General features: G+C 34.0%; 1 pseudogene; it reads right to left on the bottom strand.

Annotated features, from left to right (window-relative positions):
• Positions 1-1003: 1003 nt before the first annotated feature.
• LOC132759905 (sacsin-like) overlaps positions 1004-24657 on the bottom strand; it is a 54446-nt pseudogene continuing 30792 nt past the window's right edge.

Below are 24657 nucleotides of genomic sequence, written 5' to 3'. Positions count from 1 at the left end.
TGGGTCTCCTACAGGCCAGCCATAGGCAATTTGTCTCTACGAAGTTCAATAACCTTTGGTTGCCATTATTTAAAATTTTATTTCTTACGTGACGGATGTGACATGGAATTTACATTTAAGTGTCTCTGTGACTCACTTTTGGCCAAATGAGGTCAAAAACGTAAAGCAGCACTCAGTCAAAATCCTTCCAAAGTGATTGGTATGATTACGAAGATGGCTAGTAATGTATAAATCAATTTCACAACAAATGTTTTTCCTGAATAGAATTTTTGGAATGGGATATCAATGCAGCTTTGATGCATTTTCTTTTTAAGTGTTTTGTGCTTCCTATCTGTCATTTCCCTAACTTAAAAAACACACCGTTATATTTGGCAGCAACACCTTAACTTTTTTGAAGAGAGATAATGTAAAAGATAAACAAGATATAGGTATTTTTCTTGCATATTGTCAACCCTTTAAATATTTTCTGTCATTAAGAAGAGAACATATTAAACAAATTTTGCCATTAAGAAAAGATTCATCAAAATATCCAGAATAGCTCTTGAGCTGTGTTTTCAACACAAGATGAAAAAACTGTCAAAGGCAAAAGGCTACAGAGCATCAATGAACAGGAAAATTCTGCTAATATGCACAGTTTCTATTGACTGCAACGGTTCGTATGAGTTTTCGCTGAAATCCAGTTGATTATTTTTGATAAATAATCCGTACAAAAATGACTGCGGAAAAATCAGCTTAACTGTGTCATATTATTGGATCGTAACATGCTATTACAATGCACTTTGGTGATCATAACTTCCTAAGTAGTTTTGATGAAACCATATCAGGCGTTGCCAAAAACTTATTCTGGGCAAGATTTCAATTGATACATTATGAGCTTTAACTTAAGATTAAAATGCAAATAATTTGCAATTCAAAGCAAATACTGTCTTACAAATTTAATTAAAATTTATTTTATATCTGTTGATTATATTATACTGTCAAATGAAAAGAAAATAACTAAAAATTCAGTATTCCAAATTTATTAGTAGAAATTATGTACAACAAAATTTTCAAAACATTTATAAAGACCAAATAATTAGTTTGATTAAGAGTGGAGAGGGCTCGCCTTTAGAAAATAAAGTGTATCCCTCGAAATTAAATTTAAATCAAAGTGTTAAAATTAAAAATGTTCTTTATGAAAATGACAACCGAAAATGTAAATTGTTAAAGGGCTCGCCTTTACAAGTATAAAGTATATCCCTCGAAAAATATATATAGAAAAATATAAATTATTAGTTATCGAAATATATTTATATATTTCGATGAATTTAAGGGCTCGCCCTTATTATATTATGTTATAATAAAGTGTATCCCTTGTCATGATAATAATAAAACTTAACGATAAAAGTGTATCCCTTGAACTTAATTTTAAAGCTTTAAATACCGGACTATTTAAAGAGTTCCATCTGAAAATAACCAGACATTTAGTAAACCGTTAAAGGGCTCGCCTTTACAATAATAAAGTATATCCCTCGAAGAATATATACATGTATAGAAAAATATTAAGTATAAGATGCAAATATCTTTTCATCAACATATACATTTCGATGAATTAAAGGGTTCACCCTTAATACAAAATGCAGTAATAAAGTATAAAAAATTGTTTAACATGTTATAATAATAATCATAATGATTAAAAATAACTATTTAAAGTGTGAAAGAGTTCCTTCCAAAAATGACCAAACAAGAAAACCGTTAAAGGGCTCGCCTTTACAATAATAAAGTATATCCCTCGAAAAAAAATAACAATCATAATGATGAAAAATAATTTCAGAAAATTATTCTGAAAGGGCCATACAAAAGATTAACACTGTAACTTGGCCTATACTCACTTATTGCCTTAAGGCCAGCCTACTTGAGGCTATGAAGTGTCTTCTATAAAGAAGAGATTGTCGACTAGCTTGATGATATATATACATGTATATACAGAAAATGTTGTCTTGCGTTAAAATATGGTAAGCTGCAGCATTTTTATTAGCCCTGGTCTGTATTAGTTTTAAATATTTGCATTAAAATTTTACAATAAACATAATATTTGGTACATACTAAAATGATGATAAAATACTACACTCCTGTAGTATACTAAGTTTGGGCATATTTTTTCAAGAGCAGTCTTTAGACTTCTTTCAGTGTCTGACAGCATGAAAAGAGAAGGTCTTTAAAAATTCAAAACCAAATAGAATAGTTATGTTATGCAAAGGCACGACAGTATTGTCATACATAGGGAGTTAGTTCATAACATAAACTCATTTAAAAGAAAGTCGTTAAAAGTGGGAAAAAAAAGTTCAGAATTGTAGGATTCTATGTTGTTTATTTTGTCAACAAAACTAAGAAAATGGCCTATTCTACAAGAAAAGTGGAGTGGTCAAAAGAATCTGACCAATGCTGATGCAGACGTAAACACCAAAGCCCGGTGTCGGTGTCGCTAGTTTTTGAAAATTCAAGCTAAAATACAAAATTCAATCTATTTACAAAAGGGTAATTTGAAACTTTAACAATGAAAAGTAATCAAAAACACATTATCAAAAAGTGGCTAAAAACAACATTATTTGTTCTTGTATGCAAAGACAATTAAAGATTAATATATTATATGTACAAAATAATTGTGAAACAAAACTTTTAAAAGTAAATCATTCATGCATATAATAATTTGGAATGGTTTTATCATAACCATCAGTCTAGTATAAAGGCAGAGGTTTTTTGTTAATCCACCCACTACTTTAAAATGACTATGCAGACTCTACGTCACATTGCTAGAATCATACAAGCATATTATGTTTTAAAACAAAGCCGTATATCACAAAACATAAAATTACATCACTTTGAGTGCAATTATGTACACTTATCTTTACTCCTTTAAAACATTAAACTCACCAATGATGTAATAACCGTCTTTTATTACACTCAAACATAACAAAAGTACTTAACAAAATATCACAAAAATATATCAAATTATCCCCACTTGCCATATTTACACACAAAACAACTAATTTACACAACTTAAAATGTTTAAAGCAGCATCTCATTATCCGTGGGGCACTCATAGTTGAATAGCAGCAAATAAAATTAATCAAAATCAGAAACATTTAAATCATATCAAGTAATGGAGGTATGCATAGTTATAGTGAAACATTAACAAATATAGATACAAGAAATATAGGATAATTTTCCTTTTGCACAATACTAAAACATACTAAATAAATAATTCAACTGTTTGAATCTTATCAATAGTTAATGCTTACATGACCTTTTTATCATATATATGCTTCATACAAATAAGCATGCTTGACTTAAATATCTTATGATAAAAACAAAAGCTTTCAAGTAAATAAAAAAACAAATACAACATAAATATAATAGAAATAGCAGTTGAAATGAAAAATGTTTTCTGATTGTACAAAGAAAATACATGTATGTTTATACACCAATGTGTGAAGAAAATGCATAAATAAATTTGATGCAAAAACAAAATCAAAGTATAAATGTTATTTATTTAACTAAACATACACTTTTTATTGTAATTGGATTTAAACATAAAATTAACTTTTTTTTTTCGTTTTTTCTTTTTTTCATTTACCAGCCCTGCAAAGGTCATATGCCAATTTTAAAATGATAAAACATAAATGTTACTTCATAACTATACAAAGCATTTGGAACCATGTATGTGTATATATATGTGTATTTCCTTTCGTACATTAAATTCATGCACATCTCTTTTAGGCCGATGACAGTTATTTTAATATGATAACACATACACATTTGTTTGATAAAACAATAATGTTATTTAAACAAAACAAAATACTAAATAACTTGTACAAACACAATAGCTGCACTACTCGTAGTTGAAAGTAAAAGAACAAACATCAAAAAATGTGTTTTCACAACAGAATGTTAAGGTTAACACAATTAATCAATGATGTCTGATGTCATGTCGAGTATGCGCTTTGTAATGTCAATAGCATTCGTGGCCATATCAGATCCAAATAATTCTGCAGGTATCCGAGTACATCCAGCAACAGCATCAGGATATCTCATGTATGAGTAATTTCCTGTCACGCCTTCCAAATTATGTGCCTACACAAACAGTATAAAAACAGCACATTAAATAACATATTACAAAACCAACAAAATGGCATTATTGGAGAAGTAAAGTGGTGGAAAAGTTTTGATTATCACATGGTTTTAACAAATCTTTAAAAAGAAAATAAAAGAAAAGAGGGCCATGATGGCCCTGAAGTCGCTCACCTGTATGTAGGCCCCCGGAGCGGGGCCAGTTTAAACCCCAGGGCTTTTATTTGAACAAACTTGGTAGACACCCATTAGAAGATGTTTCATGCTAAACATCTAAGGTCCAGCTGGTCAAGTTTTTTCTTTACACATATAGTTAAAAACAATGACACACCTGGGGCAGGGCCAGTTTTGACCAAAGGGCTTTTATTTGAACAATCTTTGTAGACACTTACTAGAAAATGTTTCATGCTTAATATCTAAACTCTAGCTATTCGGGTTTTTTCAAAGAAGATTTTATAAGTTTTTGCTATACACAAAAATCAATGTCCCCCGGGGCGGGGCCAATTTTGATCCCAGGGCTTTTATTTGAACAAACTTTGTAGACACTCACTAGAAGATGCTTCGTGTTTAATATCTAAACTCTAGCTATTTGAGTTTTTTCAAAGAAGATTTTTTTAAGTTTTTGTTATACACATATAAGGAAAATGAATGACCCCAGGGGCGGGGCCAATTTTGACACCAGGGCTTTTATTACAACAAACTTGGTAGACACTCACTAGAAGATGTTTCATGCTTAGTATCTAAACTCTAGCTATTTGGTTTTTTTCAAAGAAGATTTTTAAAGTTTTTGTTATACACATATAAGGAAATACAATGACCCCCGGGGCGGGGCCAATTTTGACCCCAGGGCTCTTATTTGAACAAACTTGGTAGACATCCATTAGAACATGTTTCATGCTAAATATCTTAGCTCTAGCTCTTTGGGTTCTTTAAAAGAAGATTTTTTAAGTTTTTACTATATGCATATAGGGAAAATCAATGACCCCCTGGGGCGGGCCCAATTTTGACCCAAGGGCTTTTATTTGAACAAACTTGGTAGACACCCATTAGAGGATGTTTCATGCTACATATCTTAGCTCTAGCTCTTTGGGTTTTTTAAAAGAAGATTTTTTAAGTTTTTACTATATGCATATAGGGAAAATCAATGACCCCCTGGCGCGGGGCCAATTTTGACCCCAGGGCTTTAATTTGAACAAACTTGGTAGATACCCATTAGAGGATGTTTCATGCTAAATATCTTAGCTCTAGCTCTTTGGGTTCTTTAAAAGAAGAATTTTTAAGTTTTTACTTTATGCAAATAGGGAAAATCAATGACCCCCTGGGGCGGGGCCAATTTTGACCCAAGGGCTTTTATTTGAACAAACTTGGTAGACACCCATTAGAGGATGTTTCATGCTAAATATCTTAGCTCTAGCTCTTTGGGTTCTTTAAAAGAAGATTTTTTAAGTTTTTACTATATGCATATAGGGAAAATCAATGACCCCCTGGGGCGGGGCCAATTTTGACCCCAGGGCTTTTATTTGAACAAACTTGGTAGACATTCACAAGAAAATGTTTCATGCTAAATATCTAAGCTCTAGCTCTTTGGATATTTAAAAAGAAGATATTTAAAGTTTTTTCTTTTGGTTGCCATGGCAACCAGAGTTCTACATGGAATTGAATTCTTTGAACAATTTTCAAAGGTGACCACCAAAGGAAAATTCCTGTGAAGTTTGGATGAAATTGGCTTAGTGGTTTATGAGGAGATGTCATTTAAAGTAAAAGTTTACGGACGGACGGACGGACGACGGACGGACGGACGCCGGACGAAAAGCGATCACAAAAGCTCACCCTGTCACTTTGTGACAGGTGAGCTAAAAAGAAATTGAGATTTTCCTTTCTTTAATGTCTGTCTAATTGCACTTGTTGTTTTGTCCAAGGATGGACAAAACTTTCCATAAATGATAATGTTAAGAAATAATAAGCAAAATTCAATCATTTGTACATGACGGTCCAGGTTATTTAAAGGTCAATGTCATATCTAAATTATTAAACGTGTCCGTTTAGTCACAAGTGTAGGTTTTCCTATGTATGAATCAAATCCATACATAAATAATTAAATTATGGCAATTTAACCAAAATTCAATAATTTCTTGTTCATTCATAAAGTTGTTTTGTCCAATTATGAAGATAATAAATTTATCAATTATCTAGTTAAACTCAATAATATAAAACTAGAACTATCACTAAATGTGATTAGTACCCCCACAAGACTGCTTCGGAAATGAGGATGTTACTAGTAACAGAATACCTTGTAAAAGAATTGAAATACAGAGTTATGGTTGTGGGCAATTAAAGATAGTTGTGGTTCTTATATGTTGCATTTCCTTTCAATGTGGTTGGCAATTGATGAAGTTTAATTGAATTACTCTGTAATAAGTCCAGAAAGACAAAGAAAAGGAACAAAGGGCAATTACTCTATAAATACTGAAGATAGAGTTATATTTCTTGTGCACTGCACTTCCTCTTATTGTGCTTGACCATTGTATGAAGTTGTTTTGAATTCCAACCAGTACGTTTTAAGTTATGCACCTGACAAGGAAAAGTATCAAAGGGCAGTAACTCTGTATTCTGTCAAAATGGAGTTATGGCTCTTGTGCACTGCACTTCCTTTTAATGTCCTTGACAACTGTATGAAGTTGTATTGAATTCCAAACAGTAGTTTTCAAGTTATGCTCTGGACAAGGAAAAGTAACAAAGGACAATAACTCTGTAATTAGTAAAGATGGAGTTATGGTTCTTTAGCACTGCACTTTCTCTCAATGTGCTTGACCATTGTATGAAGTTATATTGAATTCCAACCATTAGTCTTCAAGTTATGGTCCGGACAAAAAAGGCAATGGAAAAGTAACAAAGGGCGATAACTCTGTAATTACTTTAGATAGAGTTATGGTTCTTGTGCACTGCACTTCCCCTTATTGTGTTTGACAATTGTATGAAGTTGTTTTGAATTCCAACCAGTTGTTTTCAAATTATGCCCTTGACAAGGAAAAGTAACAAAGGGCAATTACTCTGTAATTAGTCAAGATAGAGTTATGGTTCTTATGCATTGCACTTCCTCTCAAAGTGCTTGACCATTGTATGTAGTTATATTGAATTCCAACCATTAGTCTTCAAGTTATGGTCCGGCCAAAAAGAAGCAATGGAAAAGCAACAAAGGGCAATAACTCTGTAATTACTTTAGATAGAGTTATGGTTCTTGTGCACTGCACTTCCCCTTATTGTGTTTGACAATCGTATGAAATTGTTTGGAATTCCAACCAGTAGTTTTCAAGTTATGCCCCGGACAAGGAAAAGTAACAAAGGGCAATAACTCTGTAATTAGTCAAGATAGAGTTATGGTTCTTGTGCACTGCACTTCCTCTCAATGTGCTTGACCATTGTATGTAGTTATATTGAATTCCAACCATTAGTCTTCAAGTTATGCTCCGGACAAGGAAAATGCAACGGACGTCTGGACCAACCGACCGACCGACCGACCACCATGTGACTCCTATATACCCCCCCCCCCCCCCCGTTTTTTGGGGTATAAAAATGAATGCAAATTCAATAACTTATCCTTCAATGGCAAGGTTCAAAATGAGCAAAGATCAAATTCAGTTTGATAAGGTCTTATGCTAAACAATGTTGTTTCTTAAAAATGAAGTAAATCCCTTCATTTTAATAAGATGTTATAGCCAGTTACATAAAAACAGAGATAATTTCAATAAAAGGACATTAACTGTCATTAATGAGTGAAAGTCAAGGTCAGTCTGCTAAACATTTAGGTTTATCCTTAAAAATTATTATGTTCAAATTTGAAGACAATTTATTCAAAAATTACAATAACGATTGGTTTGGCCAAGGATGAAAACAATACACTATTGACCAACAACTTAAAAAGTTATAATCAAGGTTAAAGTTCGCGAACAGCAACGACAACGACGCCATGACTGTAACAATACCTCTTTTTTTTCAAAACAATCTTCAAAAAATATGACCAACGTGAAAGTCCGACAACAATTGCATTGGCAACAGCAACAAAAAATAGTGCTAATATTTTTCCTCAAATAAATTCAGCTAAAAATATTTATTTATTTTTGATTGGGTTCGGCAGTATATATGTAATGACAACTTTCCAGCTCTACAGATGGAGAGACTTCCGTGCATTATTTCACGTCTGAGAAGAACCAACGACGTTCTGTTAGCTAGCTTGGTACCTTCCTAACATTAAAGAATCTAATGTCTCTGTCGGAATTCTAAACCACAGCGGTGAGTTGCAAGTTGTTTGTAGTTAATGAATTTATCCACCCGGCTACGGACGCCCCTAAAAAGTGTAAAAACAAATGTCTTTCTAAAGACATAAACTATCACATTATAAGAGGCAATATCATTGATCTATCATACCTCATCGAACAAAGATCCCTCATCAAGTCCGATAGCAATAGCTGTTAGAGAATGTTCTTTTTGCCTTGCCTTATTTGCATTTTTTGCAAACCAAGCTGCCTTAAGTGCCTTTTCAGAAGCCTACAAAAACAGAGTAAATTTGTATAAATTAAAAAAATGATTTGGAATAATTGCAAACAGGCTGATACTGATTGATAGAAAATAATTATTTAATCATTTTAGTTTAAAAGAATAGAAAACAATATAAATCATTTAACAATGAAAGAACTCCTAGAAATAAAGATTCTTTATTTGAACAAATTTGGTAGACAATCACTAGATGTTTCATGCTAAATATCTAAGCTCTAGCTCTATTTGTTTTTTTAAAAGAAGATTTTTTAAATGTTTTTACAGGATTCATATGAGAAAAATCAATAACCCCTTCGGGCGGGCCAATTTTGACCCCAGGGCTTTTATTTGAACAAACTTGGTAGACAACCATTAGAAGATTTTTCATGCTTAATATCAAAGATCTAGCTCTTTGGGTCTTTTAAAAAGTTATTTAAAGGACTTACTATATAAGGAAAGTCAATGACCACCCGGGACAGGGCTAATTTTGGCCCCACGGCTTTCATTTGAACAAACTTGGTATACACTCACTAGAAGAGGTTTCATGCTGAATATTTAAGCTCTAGCTCTTTGGGGTTTTTAAAGAGACGATTTTTACTATATTTACTATATACATACGTATAAGAATAATCAATGAGCGTCCCGAGAGAGGGCCAATTTTGACTTCAGAGCTCTCATTTGAACAATATTAGTAGATATTTATTAGAAGATGTTTCAGGCTTAAAATGTAAGCTCTAGCTATTAGGATTTAAAAAAAAAATTTAGTTTTTACTATATACATATAAGGAAAATCACCCCGGACGGTGCCAATTTTGACCCCTGGGCTTTTATTTGAACAAACTTGGTAGACACTCACTAGAAGATGTTTCAAGCTCTTACTCTTTAATCTTTTAAAAGAACATGTTTTAAGTTTTTTCTTTGGGTTGCCATCACAACCAGAGTTCTGCATGGAATTAAATTTTTTGAACAAATTTTAACCGTGACCACCAAAGGAACATTCATGTGGAGTTTTGATGAATTAGCTAAGTAGTTAATGAGGAAATGTCGTTTAAAGTAAAAGTTTACGGACGAACAGACGGTGGATGGACGGACGCCGGATGAATTGTGATCACAAAGCTCACCTGGTCTTTTTGTGACAGGTGAGCTAAAGAACAAGAGTGACTTATGATATATTATATATTTAGCATGATAACTCCTATGAAGTTTCACTGAATTCCCCCTAGTTGTTTTTTAGATAAAGCGCGGACAAGATTACCAGCGGACGGACAGTGCAATCACTATATTCCGTCCTTTGGGGACATGAAAATAATAAAGCAGGTTGAACTGTAATTACAGTCTTTAAAGTCTGATTCCCCCTAGTGACCGATGAGTCTCAAATGTTTGCGACAGTTTTGGTTTTAAAGTAAAATTTACATTTGTTATTCCATAAAAAAGAGAATAATATTGACAATCAAAATTAAACAAAAACTGACCTGGTGGCATTTATAACACACCCAATTAAAACTTTTGTCTTTGTCCCCTGTGACTACATTACTCTCAGCCGCCTTAAAATCAAACACTGCTTGCCGATACCAGCGTTTTGCTTCACCAATATGACGAACAATAGCCTTTTCTGCTCGAGAGTGAGAATAATTACCGGTTCGAGTTGATCTGTTGTATTCTTGCATATTATCACGAAATGCTGCAGCATACCTTTGACCGCGTGAAAAAGCAGAGGAACTTTCTGCTCCAAATGATGACCCAGACATATCTGGTTTTGTCCTCCCTGTGTCATCATTTACAGTGTCATCAATGGTCTCATTGTTCTCTAGTTTTAAAACAATCTGATTTATGTAATTAAAGACTCGTTCTGCATAATCTATTTGAGTGTTGTTTCTATCAGGATGCCAGCGATGCAACAAGCGTCTGATTATTCTTTTTCGCTCTGTTTCAGTTGTCGTAAGCCATGCTTCACTCAAAATCTGCCGAACACGTCTAAAATTTTCATCTATAGGTATACAACCTATTGGTTCAATATCATAGACAATTAATGCCTGTTCTTCTTCTCTTTGCCTTGGTGTAAATTTATAAAGACTGTGTAATGATACACTAATAAGCTCGTTATCATTTTTACCAACATCAACTGTGTAGGAGATTTGAAGAATGCCCTCTCCAGGTCTTCTTTTATTTTCACGTACTATATGTGCATATATGTAAACTAAATCACCGGACTCATCATCGTTTTCAACTTCAAGAGCTACAAACCTGAATTCATGTGCCTTGAATGGCACAATACTTTGTTCCAAGAATGGATGGAATCGTTCCTCAACATAAGTACCAGGTCTTGGAAAAACTGATATTGGAAATGAAGCTGGAAGATCATATGCAGCAATTCGCATTTTGTCTAGTTTGACCTTTATTTGTGCAGGGTTATCCAGCAAACGTAGAATAACTGTTAAATGCTGTGACTTTTTTTCAAGAATACCATCAGTACAAAGGTCTATCAATTTCACCAATCCGTCTGGATCTTCGATAAGATGTTGAACAATGTCATCAGATTCATCATTTACCTGAAAAAATAGCTTATATTCTATTACTTTCTCTTTTTCTGTGTAATCTATAAGTTGCGTCTTGATAAAACAAGGTGCATCTCTCTCAGTGCCATCAATTTTATTTCCTTTGTACTTTAGGAATGTTTTCAATCCTGAGACTTTTGTAACTTGAACATTTGTAAGTCGTAACATAAAATCATTTGCCAATTCTTTCGGGAAGGGTTTTCTGTTTTTAAATTGATGTTTAACAAGTCGCAGTACACCTTCAACAAAGTTGGGATCTCGAAAGAAATTTTCCACTCTTTGAGCTACTGTAGAATCCTCCGGTTGAATTTCCTCTAACGAAATTTCTTCAACAACAACATCTGTGAGTATGTCTGGTTTTAAGTGTTGTGGAAATTTTAGGAAAGGTTCTTCTGGGTCTGAAATCGACATAACTTCCATTTCCCTAAATCCAATGAAAAAATTCAATTTAAGTTTATCATGAAGACGTTCTTTAATATCGTCATTATTTGAAACAGTCAAAGTAGTTACATCGACAAGGCACTTTCCGTGATTAGGAAAATATAATTTTCTGACATTACTGAATAGTTCATTTTCTTTTTCAATTAGCCGAACAATATTTTCAAGAGCCCTTTTCACATTTGCAAGGCAATTTGGAGGTAGTGGCTCATCACCATAATGTTCTTGGATAATTTCTAGTATCCTTGCATAGTGACAGGAATTGACAGTTCTGTCTGAACCAAGTTTTATAAACAAATCTTCATAAGCTCCAAAACAACCCGGAAGCTTATACAAATAAGGCCTTACTTCGTCATCATTTGAAAGGCAAACTACTACTGCTTTTAACGGCAGCATAACCTGGTCTTCCGGATGAAATACAATAGGTGTAACCTGAAACGACTTTTGCATTGATAGTTTAAATCTTTTGTCTAACACATTGTAAAGTTTTATCATGAGACATTTAACAAAATGATCTGAAATACGTTTTTGTTCTAGTTGTATTTTCATGACGTCACATATATTTTGGCAATGTTTAACAATTGTGTCAATACTTGGAACTTCTATAATACCCAGGGCTTCTTTTAACTTTGATGGATAAGGCACATGTTCCAAGAGGTCAGTATTTGACCAGCATAGGTCTTCATTCTCCCATGAAGTTGATCCTGAAAAACAAATGAGCTCCTTTCCATTACATGGCTGTTGAAATATTTTTCTTCTTTCTTCATTTACAGCAAAAGGTAAAACAAAACGTATCATTTTTAAATGATTCAAAGTTGATGGTTGCCACTTTTCAGCAAACAGACATTCTATCAATGCTTCTGATTGTTTCTTAATTATATCTGATATCGGGCTACACCGCTGTTTGTCTAATTCCAAGGCAAACTCTACAATCTTTTTATCTGTAGGTTTCATAATTAGTCCTAAGAGTTCCATAAAAGATCGCCATTGGTATTTTCTATATTCATCTGGGAGAAAGTTATCTTGTGACAACATACTTGAAAAAACTGGATTAAGATAATCGTAAAGATCGTGAACTCTTTTATTTTTTCCAGAAACAGTTATGAACGGTAAATCAGCAAGTTGACGAACTAACACGTGTTGCTTGTCATTTAACTCTTGCAGAAAATAAAGTTTTAGTAGATGGTCTCTTATGAACTCAATATGAACTTTCCAAGTCTCCGTTGGTAAATTGTGTATTTTTGGTAATATTTTAGTAATATACACATCTATATTACTCATTCTTGAAAGCTTCAAAAATTCATATAATTTTTCAAGTAGATCAGTCGTCTGAAGAACGCAAATTCCTGTTCTTTCTGCCCATATATTTAACCCATCTTCAGGTAACCCTCGCTGTAATACTATTACATCGGTAAAACCGTCAATACTTATGGTTTGTCCAAAGTGTGTAACAAAAAGCGGTAAACATCTCAATTTCATGTCTAAGTTATTTTCATCTGTAATCTCCTGTTTCAGTTCATTTAAATTGTTATTGAAGAAGCTTAGTAATGTTATACTTTCTTCGGGCAAAAGGGAAGCACTTTGAACTTTCAATTTGTAATGCAGTAAGCACTCTAACAATTCTAATGGTCGCTCTGTCGAAGGTAACATTTTCAGTAAAGGAGACAGTAAGCCTGTTTCATTATTGACAAATAGCCCATTGTCCAGACATGGAATTTTCAATTTTGAAAGAATGTTATCAATATCGTTGCTTCTGGGCAATTTGTAGAGTAAACTACACGTTTGTCCAATTGGTACAAGCTGATTAGTTGTTTCAGAGCCAAAACTACTACAAGATGGTAAAAATGCCCAGTCTCTGAATTGTTTCACATTTACTTCAAACTGTTGCTGGTTAAGATGCTTCAAATCACTATCAAGAGATTTTTTGTAAATAAACTGAAATATCTGATAAACAACCTCCTGTATGATTGGAATACCTTTTTCTTTGTCCCATAAAATGTGATTTCCAGTTGCAAATGTATTCCTGTCAAAAGTCTCAGCAATTATTGAAATAAAATCATTTACTTCAAATCGCTTTGCAACGCCTGCATCATAAAACACATCATTGTTGATAAGATGTATACAATGTGAATGTATGAATCTACTAGCTGATCCAGTAAGTACATCACACATTTCCGAACAATAAACTGGCGAGTCCGCTTTAAATGTGCTCAATATACTGTCATTTGTTAGACACAAAGGAAGTCCACATACCTGTTCATTGAAATTCTCATCTAACCGAACAAATCGTATAATACTTTTTAAAGTACCAACATCTAAAACTGTTGTTTCTGATATAGAAATATCAATTCCTCCTAAATTACAGTTACTGTTACTATCTAAATCTTTGTAAGTTTTTCAAAAACTTCATGCTATATTTTGGACAACATTTTGGCAAATAATCAATTTTAGACTTTTCCATTGAAGTGTAAATGCAATGTGGGGTTTCAATTATTTTCATACCCATTCTTTTAAAAGAATTTTCCACCAAAATGCCTTCTTTTCTAGAGAATTTCATTCCTGTTTTTCTCTTAATCTCATTGAATGTGCCATCTAAATCACTTTCTGGGTTAGACAAATATACCCATCTAATATCTGTATCTTCTGATGTTTGACAATTGTCCTGAGCAAGACTAGTACTACAGGACGGAAATATTGTTGCCTTGCCTTCAATTACTTTCCTGTAGAAACTGCTGACAAGACACTTCCAAAAATTATCTGAAGCTTTGTCCCATACAGGAAAATGGTGATGGTAGATTCCTAAAATTCGATCACACACTTTCCTGTTGAGTGAGTTTTCGGGAAGCAAAACTCCTTTAAGAAGCATTATTGCTTTTACTGACGCTACAGAAATGATTTCATCTAGAACAAATATATTCCATAAGTTCCGTATTCCTTCATTCCACAGTTTTGACCTTGCCTTATCAAGTGCAAAATGACCATTGACATGAAAAGGAAGCCCAGTTTCAACTGGCAAGGGAAGAAAGCAGAAAGCCCTTCCTTTCAAAGTATTACGAGGTTTGACTTGTGCACTGACTGGTTTGAAGTTCGTTTTTGGTACAAGTAGAGCTACAGATGCTAAAGGTAACAAACCAATTGTTTTCTCCTTAACAGCTGACATAATATCACTGTACTTTTCATCAACACGGTCAATGCCAAATCTATTTATAATTAACCAGTTTTCATTCTTCCCAGATTTTCCAATAATCTTTACTAAATAGGAAGACTCTATTGGTTGAAGAGAAAAAATATTTTGTCGACATTTATGATTTGCACTGACGCGTTCCTGAACACTTGAAAAAAATTTTGTTCGGGATAAACTATCGTTTTCTGTCAATTGTGCTACCACTTTAAACTCTTCTGTTAACTTTCCATCACTGTAGGTAGATATTCTTATGCATTTTACATTTCTTAGGAACAACAAACATTCAGGCATGTCATTCTTGCATTGATGAAGGAGGGCATTCATCTTTTCGACAGAAAGAACATTTCTGCTGATATCTGACCTTAATTGACGAAAGGGTAGTCTAAAAATTGTACCTCGTCCAGAATGACTCAAAAGTGATATATCAGGATATCCAAGAAGCATATCTGGAAATGACTCTTCCATTTGTTCTACTTCACATTTAATACCTGGGTTTTCTTTTGTAACATATCCTTCTAGATAAGTCATTAGAGGATCAAATATACACATTTGTCCACGATTTCCAAGTCCTGGTCCTTTTGATAGAAATGACGGTACATCTGTTAAATGATAAACAGCATTAAATCCTATACCATACTGTCCTGTTTTAGACGGATCGTCCCGTTTGCTTCCAATTCCTATATTTCGTATTCCATTGAAGTCTTCTTCAGTAAAATAACTATCATTAAAGATGCATAACGATGGCCCTTGTAAGTTCTGTTTTCCAAATATTTTTGTTGATGAATGGGATTCATAATTCTTGATAAAATGTATTTCTGTAGCTCCTGCATCATCTGCATTTTGAATCAGTTCCTTCATAATACTCGAGTCGAACGGGTAGTCTTCCAGAATACCAGTTAGTCTTGTCACTAAGCTTTCGTTCTGTCCAAATGGTGTAAAAAATCCACTTGTAAAGCATTCAACTATACCTCGTTGTTTCGATTTTACACCCAATGCTTTACCAGTACCAGGTGATATCTGTCCATGTAATATATGAAGATTGGCTGATGTTTGATAAGCTGGATCCTCTATCACTAATTTATTGGTTGGTCTAAGAATTCCGTCAGTGGCAGGAGCAACAATATTTGCATGCTCTGCTTCTAAGTCCTGATAAACTTTGTTTTCCTTTTCCATGTTTTTGTGTAGATTTAGCAGAACAAGTGAGACCAACTCTACTTCTTCACATACACTCTGGTTCCATTTTTTGTGTATTTTTTTGAGCACCTCTATAAGGAAATGTACTGAAAAATATTCAACTACTCCAAGCGCTTTGAAAACTTTTCTCCTTTCATGATTGGTATCTCGTAGGCAATATAACTCAGGGTGGCATTCAGCCTTCACTAAAAATGCTACTTTACTAGGCATAACTAGTTCATTACCAATATGTATCAAAGGTGTCTCAGTAAGGTTTGAAAAATCGGATATTTTTGAAATTTCCGCCTCAGATTTCCCTTCAATGAACCGGGCTAAATTGTCATATATCTTTCTACAAATCATTTCTAAATTGTTGTTTTGTTGCACAGGGTCAGTGTATTGAATTGACAACATTTTCAACTGAGAAATAAGTAGCTGAATTGATACATCACTCTTCACCTCTAAGATTTGAAGTAAATGTTCCGATAGAAAGTTCTTCTCTGATAAAAACTGTTCATGAATAAAACTGCAAACACTTCCACAGCAAATATAAAGTGATTCCTTGAACAAGGATCCTGGACAATCAAATCTTATGATACGTTCAATGCTACTAGAATGTTTATTACATTCTATATTTGTGTTATGCATTTGTAGTTCGTCTGCTCTCCAACTAAATTTCCAGTCTTTGGGAGCTGGAAGGACTGGCATCAAAAGCACATATTTAAGCTTCTCCACTGAACTTTCATCTTTTTCTAACTTTTTAAGCACATTATATTTTCCGCAGTACTTTAATATTCTTAGACATCTGTCTCGGGCGCAGGTACCACAAATTTTCAACAATTCTCTAAGCGACTTACACCTTTCAAAGAGCATTTCATTAGGAATATACCTATCATTCATTCCAAGATTTATAAGTTGATCTGTAACTGTTTTATTACAAAATCCGTCTGCTGTCCATGGAAAATATCCGTCAGAAATATCAAACATTTCAGCTATATCTGATGAAGAGTTTATTAATTCGTTTGGCCTGCAAAGGTTATTGCTTGGTTCCGATGGAATACATTTCATTTCCTTCATTTTTTGAAAAACTGCTGTAGATTTAGTTTTCAGAGCAAAAAGTATCATTGCATTCCTTTTATCAAACTGATTATCCCAAAAAGATATACTTAGCGTATTTAAGAAATGCATGATAAGTTCCTCCTCAGATATTATTGTTTTCTCAATAGTATCTCTCAAATCGCAATCTATGAAACCTTTCAACACAATCTGAGGTAATTCAATTACAGTTTTATGCGATCTTGGAGGAACAGATGACAGAAAATCTAACGCGGTATTTCCTATCTCAGTACATCGTACAGTTGGATCTAGGAAAAGGGCTTCACCAAAACAAAGCCATTTACAGTCTCCCTTAAAAAGCTTTGTTTCATCTGAAATAAGTTTTTTAAAGAAGCTTTGCTTGAGAGGAAAAACGTCACGAGATCCTTCTAATGGCCAAAGGGAATGATAAATATATTTATCAGAACAGTCTGTACAAAGACTCTTTAACAGCTCTATATAACTTAAGACCATTGCATCTTCCATCATAGCCTTGTTCCAAACATAGCTATCCCCTTTTCTTTTATCATCTTCTGTAAAGGAAAGAAGAGCTCTCCTGTCTGATGTTACACTAAAACACCCATTTAGATGCACTGGCAAGCCTGTTTTTATCGGAAGAGGTAGAAAACAAAATAAATGGCCTTCTTTATAAAAGCCTTTTGTAACATCATTCAACATAAGAGGGTACTTCGCACTATTTTCCACTGGTACAGCAACAGCTGATAGTGGAACTGCAGCCTTTTCAGATGTTTTCCTTGACAGGATAAGAGACTCATTTTTACCAAGAGCCCAAGATATAAGCCATTTTGTTTCAAACGATTTATGCAATTGTTCATCAGAGTAAGATATAAACGAGTTTTTATAAAAATGCTGTGTAATAATCACATGCTCGAGTTCAGAAAACTCCTCCCTATTTTTCATTATAGTAGGAATACGATTCAATATGCTTTTCGACTGTCTTGTTTGTAATTGTTGGTACTTTGTTTCACTTAATTTTTCAACACTGAATATGAGCTTAGCTTTGGAAGGATCAGATTCCTTTTCTGAAAGATGAAAAATCTGCACAGTTTTGATATTTTGAGAAAACAACAGTACATTTCCTGCATTTTCAACAAATTGACCAAGCAGTGTAGAAACTTCTCCTTTAGTGTATACACTTTTGCAGATTTCACTGTTTGCTGCTTGATAGTCTGTTCTCAAGGGTAGTCTAAATAAAGTACCATCAAATTTAGTGAATGACTTTTCAAGCACATCACAGCCAAACACTTTATGGTAAGGCTTAAACTGGTCAACATTCCGTCGTATTAGATTACGCTCTGTTAATTCAGCCCTTAATCCTGTGTCAGACTTCTGCAAAGCCTCCTTTATATAAGACTCATGTGGGTCAAATATAATCATGTCATTTCCGGATATGAAACTTGGAACATCTGTGAGGTTGTACACCGAGCAAAACCCAAGCCCAAACTTACCAATTTTGTCCAAGTTATCAGCTTTGGTTGCTCCATTAAGTTTCCTTATATTTACAAGATCTTTGTCCGTAAACATGGAGTTGTTATAAACCCATAAGGCAGGACCTTGGCACTCCTGTAATTCTGAGGTAAATAATTTGTCTATTCTCCTTGCATCATGATTCACTCTCTCGTCATACAGAAATTTCACAACAGTTGCACCTGCATCATCTGCATTTTGAATAACCTCTTTCGGAACAGAAAAGCCGTCTTTGTAACTATCTCTAAGTAATGTACTTATTCGGGTTGTAAGTGACTCATGTTGGCCTGATTCCTTGAAACTGAATTCTTTTGTAGCATTCAAAATTGTTTTCTTTTTAACAGACTTGACCCCCAATTGTTTTGCTACAGATACGGGTACTTCTTTGTCCACAATGTAAAATTTCCTTTCTTCTTCTTCATCAAGTTCATCAAAGTCGTCATCAAATAAACACAATGACACTGTCTGTAAACTAAGCTTTTCTAATGACTGATCTTCCACTAACATCAGTAGTTCTGACTCATCAATATGAAGTAGGCCTTCTGTTTTCTTCTCTGCAAGAACTTTTAAAATTTCTAACACAATACTGGTATCCAAGTCTTTTGAAGACAATGAATTTGAGTTTGAATCATGTGACTCGTATTTTTGTTTAATGCTTTGTAAAGCATTAATGAGTATAACAGTATCTTGTTCCTTGTTACAATTCAATTTTAAAAATAATTCATCCATTTCTTGCAACTCTTCAGGTAAGAAATAATAATACGGCCGGATATCTAAATCACATTTCCTTTTTTTAATGATAACATTTTGTGGTTGTACAAATCCATCACCAGTCCATATTAAAATTTCTCTGTCCAAATAACATTTGACATCTGAACCTTTGCCGTCCACTTCATGCAAATATTGGTAAATTTTTTGGATAGCTCTCGAATAATCCGGTTTGTGTTTCTGGTTATAGTTCTGACTAATCAAGGAAAGCTGCTGTATCACTTTGTCAATTGAAGGGGCTTTTTTCCATCTAAACCAGTTTATAACTGTGTCTGAGGAGCAATTAACCATTGGTGTTGTAGCTCCAGCCAGTAGGCTCCACTCAACATGTTTTGCATCTTCTGGCTTACAGAGATCAATGCTTTCTGAAAACCAAGGCATCCCGTTCGGGTAATCTGTAGGTGGAGTGCGCATGACTGGCATACATTGAACTGACATCAAAGCATTACCTAGATATGATCCGCTCGAACATTTTTGTTTCAATAAATTTGGTAATTTCTCTAAAACACTAACAAATTCCTTCGCTTTCTTTGACATATCCTCAGAACTCCGCTTTTCTCTTTCCCAAATACCTAATGTGTTGGCAACTTTCAGCATGACATCTCCAGTAAGCTTGTCTATACCTTTCAGACCTAGTCTCTTTAGTGCTTGTATTTCTGTCTCACAAAACTCAGTCAACGGTTCTGGAAACAATGACTCCCCAATGAGCAACCTTTGAAGTGATGAATCTGATGGATCATAAAGGTCAGACGGTAAGCATAGCTTTGTTCCTACCCTAAGATACGGCAGTTGTGAGGCAGCATCACAAATAGCTTTGTTGTTTTCAAACAAGTGGAAATGTTCAATGAAATAATTCATAAAGTCTAAAATTTGAACATCCTTTTTGGAAGCACGTAGACCCCTGATTGCATGTGAAACTAGTGTTTCAAGTGAAACCTTCTCAGCATCCAATCGGGTAATCAAACTCTCTTCGCGACTATCTACTTTTAAACATTTAAATGGAAAATCGATTCCTGCAGGGAAGTTTATATCACCAGATATAAATCTACGAACATCAGCAATGGCAGAAAACTTACCATTATCTCCAATTGAATGCACACCCTTGAACATTCTAAGCTTTTGAAACATTTTTACTATATCTGGTTCAATATATGCCAAGGCAAATGCAAACTGAAGTAATGATTCTCTTAAATGGAAATCCGATTCAAAAGTCGTGTTCAATGTAGACACCGCATTTTCTCCCATCATTTTGTACACTTCACAGAATAGATAAATAATATCTTCCTTTGTTGGCCGCTTAACAAATTCTTTAATTGGTTCATACGTTATCCATTCTGGAAGATTTGGCAGTACCTTTACATTCAATACTTTAAGACAATTCACTAATCCATCATTCAGAATGCATTCTCTAGTAAGTTCATATTCTTTTATTATTATGAAATCTGACAATCTTACCAGTTCAATAACATCTGGATCAATCCAGCTGCCTTGAGTCAGCATCGGCACTAAAGGTATATCTTTGAAATATTTTACCATGTTTTTGTTGATGAGAACTTGCCATACATTTTCCATCCACTGACTTGGAAGGCTCGATGTTTTTGTCCATCGGATATTTTGACCAGATCCAAAGTGGAAATGCAGTGTTTGCATCATTAACGTCTTCGCCAACTTAACATCTAATCTTTGAACTTGGAAGCTTTCTAGAATGCATAAATATGACAATTATAAAACAAGAGGGCCAAGAAGGCCCTAGATCGCTCACCTGACCACTCATCAGAACAACTACTGGGGCAAGCATCCTGACCAAGTTTGATAACAATTCAGTCAAAAGTGTGACCACAAGAGTGTTAATGTCACAGGTGTAGAAATTTACCTATTTCATCCCTATATCCCCAATATGCTAATACTCTAAATTTCAGCAGTTGCCGTAACATTGTAAATCGACCACTCAACGTGACTTACAATCCTTTCCTCTTTACTATTCCTTTGTTATTTCAATGATTTTCTATGACGTATATAAGTTTGACCAATAGGGTCAATTGAACAATATATTTTGAAAGAAAATAAGCTTGAATTGAGTACGTTTGGTTTATATAACCTTAAATTAAATCATTTAAATTAATTACCTGTGCATAATAAAAGGAATATATTTTATTACAGCCGGAAGTTGTTTTCACCTGAGTGGAGCAAATCTCAAATAGTGTTTGAGATGTCAACATGAAACGTCATTGGTGGATACATCTTTTTGAGGAGGATTGATGTGCTCAAGAGTGATAACTCTTCCCTATATAATTTTTGAGTAATTGCCCTTTGTTCTTTTTCATACTATTTTGTCAGGAGCTTATCTCAAAAACTGTTAGAGGTATTAACTTGAAACTAGATTTCATTGAGGAGGAGTGCAGTGCAAAAGGAAGATAACCTACCCTGCATTTTTTTCAGTTATTGCCCTTTGTTTTTTTTACATGCTTAATTTCTGTCCAGAGCATAAGTAAAAAAAAGCCTTTGAGATATCAACATGAAACTTCATAGGTGGATGTATCTCATTCAGGAAGTGCGCAGTGCATAAGAGTGATACATTTAGCCTTCATAATTTTAGTTATTGCCCTTTGTTTGGTCACTAGGTCAAAAGTCAGTCGCAATAATCTGGTCACATGACTAATTGTCTGCTGATAGGATAGGGGACATACATGTTTTACAAACATATCTTGTTAAGTACATAGATTTGCAACAACAAAAAGTCATAAAGATGAAATTGACTGTTATTGAAGATTTTAGTCTTGCTGGATAATTCAAAATCTTACATTTGTGTAGATTAGTATAATATCTATAAGCGTGTGAGTCGTGTATTTCATAGTAATTGATAGGGAGACAAAAGACTTCATATAACTATTTCATCATTTTATACATTAGTCAATGATAATTACAGATGTTTTGCAAACCAGTTTATGTATGACTCTTCTGTTGCGAAATGTATCGTTTGGCAATTTGCCAAGCATTACACAGCCTTTATCAAGATAATTCAAATTATATCGGTAGGGTCTAAATTTGGCCGCTCTTTGGATGGTCTTGGGTTTTCTTTATGTTTATAGTAAAATTTTGTTTTCTAAAAGTGCTAGTGCTTAGATATTTGTACGAAACGTCAACTTTGGTTCTTTACAAAGGTTTTTCAAATTTTGGTGGGTGTGAAGTGCCTTCTTTATTTGTACATGTATATGAAGTAAAACATTCTATCTTCCTTTGAAAGACAAGAGCTAAAGCTTACATTTAACTTGAAGCTTCATCTTGTGGACCTCTGCTTAGGTTGTGGGATCCTGCTCTGTGGAATATTGATATTGTTAATACATGTATACATTAAAACTTTCAAAAACCTTCTTCTCTACAATCCTTTAAGCTTTAGCTTTGATATCTGACATGAAACATTGTCTAGTTGACCCTAGTGTACCAAGAGTTTTAAAACTATAGTGTTCATTGGTCATAATTGGCCCGACTATGGTTTTTGTAGTGGGTGATTGATGTTTTCATTTATACATAAAGTTAACAATCAAAAGTCATCTTCTAAATAACACCATGTGTCTATAGGTCGGTAGTTTGGGTTGACGGTTAGTCATGATTAGAAAATGTTCCTTTTTGATTTTTACATATGTTATTTAAACTGAACAGAATTGTTGCTGGTATTAAGCTTTTTCAAAAAATTTCAAAGAACTCCATTCTAGTCATAACTCTGGTTCCCATCAAAAACAAAGGAAAATCTTTCTCTTACACCACAACTCTGATATTTGATATGTAAGTTAATCACCAACAGCAAGGGGAAGAGAGTTCTAGGAATGCCCTTTGTCCGCCAGTGTTTCCGTCTGTCTGTAATGTTTTCGTGTCCATTCAATATATCTCCAATATTTTGTGAATGACTTTCAAGAAACTTGCCTCATTTATTTTGCCTACTGAGACAATATGCAGAAGGCAAGAATCAGTCATTTTGGCTTGAGGTCTAGGTCCCACTTTTTTGAGCCTGCGTTTCATGTCCACTCCATATCTTTATGAAACGTGGCTTAAATATTTTGCTTACTGAGACGATGCTCAGAAGGCATTAGTCAGCCTTTTTGGCTCAAGATCAAGATCACATTCCAAGAAAATTTGCTCAAGTGGTTAGCTCACTGAGGCGATTGGCAGAAGGCATGAGTCAGCCATTTGGGCTTAAGTTCGAGGTTGCACTTAAAGACCCATGTTTGAGCCTGGGTTTCATGTCTCCCACATTCTTTGGATTTGCACTTTGCTTAAATGCTTAGCTTACTGACCTCTTTAGCAACCAGTGCCTTTCCATAGCAACCAGTGCCTTTCCGTATCAACCATTGCCTTTGCATGACAACCATTGATTTCCCATAGCAACCAGTGACCATAATTGCAACCATTGACTTTCCATTTTTATCAAGTAAGAATACTTGTATTTTGAATCAATTATTATACTGTGACCTTTGTATCTGAAATAGAAACATCTGCACATGGTCTTTCTGTCTTTCATTTGAAATGGACACTCCTGCATTATGGGAAACTTCAATTGTATAAAAACAAACAGAAAATCTACTTCTGTTTCTTTTATTTAGTGTTGTATTGATAAGATGGCATAATTTTTTTTTCAGAAATGCAATCTTGTTATTTTTAAAATTGCCCAGACTAATCCTCTTATACCACTACTGCAATTTCAATGAAACTTTACAGGATTGATTCATAGGTAGAGTACTTTATTAGTTTTCCAGTTGAATGATTTTTGGCTGAGTAATGACTCTTGAATAAAAACACTTTTCCTTTGTTAATGATTTTAATGTCTCCTGCTAAACAAAAGCTGCAACATGTATTTGGTGACACATGTGATCACTGATCGCTATTGTGTTAATTAAACATTTGGTGACACATGTGATCACTGATCGCTCGTGTGTTAATTATGCATTTGGTGACACATGTGATCACTGATCGCTCTTGTGTTAATTAAGTTCGGATTTGATTCTTACATTGACAAAACAACACTTGTGACCAAACAGATATTTTTAATAATTAAGATATGACCTTGACCTTTACATCGACTGACAAGGTCAGATTATTGAATTTTGCTTACATTTTCTTAACTTTGCCATTTATTTATGGAAATTATTCAAACGTATGTGACTCGACAGACATATCAAAATAAAAAAGGATTTTTATTTAAATCCTATTGGCTCTTGTTTTACAAATGCAATCTATTATCATATTTAATATTGAGAGCTACAACTTTGGAATTTGAAATGCAACCACAATTTAAGATACTTTTTTGAACTTTGATAA

Source organism: Ruditapes philippinarum, unplaced genomic scaffold (genome assembly GCF_026571515.1).
Source record: "Ruditapes philippinarum isolate M1 unplaced genomic scaffold, ASM2657151v2 ctg2444_1_1_1_1, whole genome shotgun sequence".
Lineage (NCBI taxonomy): Eukaryota > Metazoa > Mollusca > Bivalvia > Venerida > Veneridae > Ruditapes > Ruditapes philippinarum.
The sequence above is the reverse complement of the archived record's forward strand: the minus strand, read 5'-3'. Positions and strand labels throughout refer to the sequence as shown.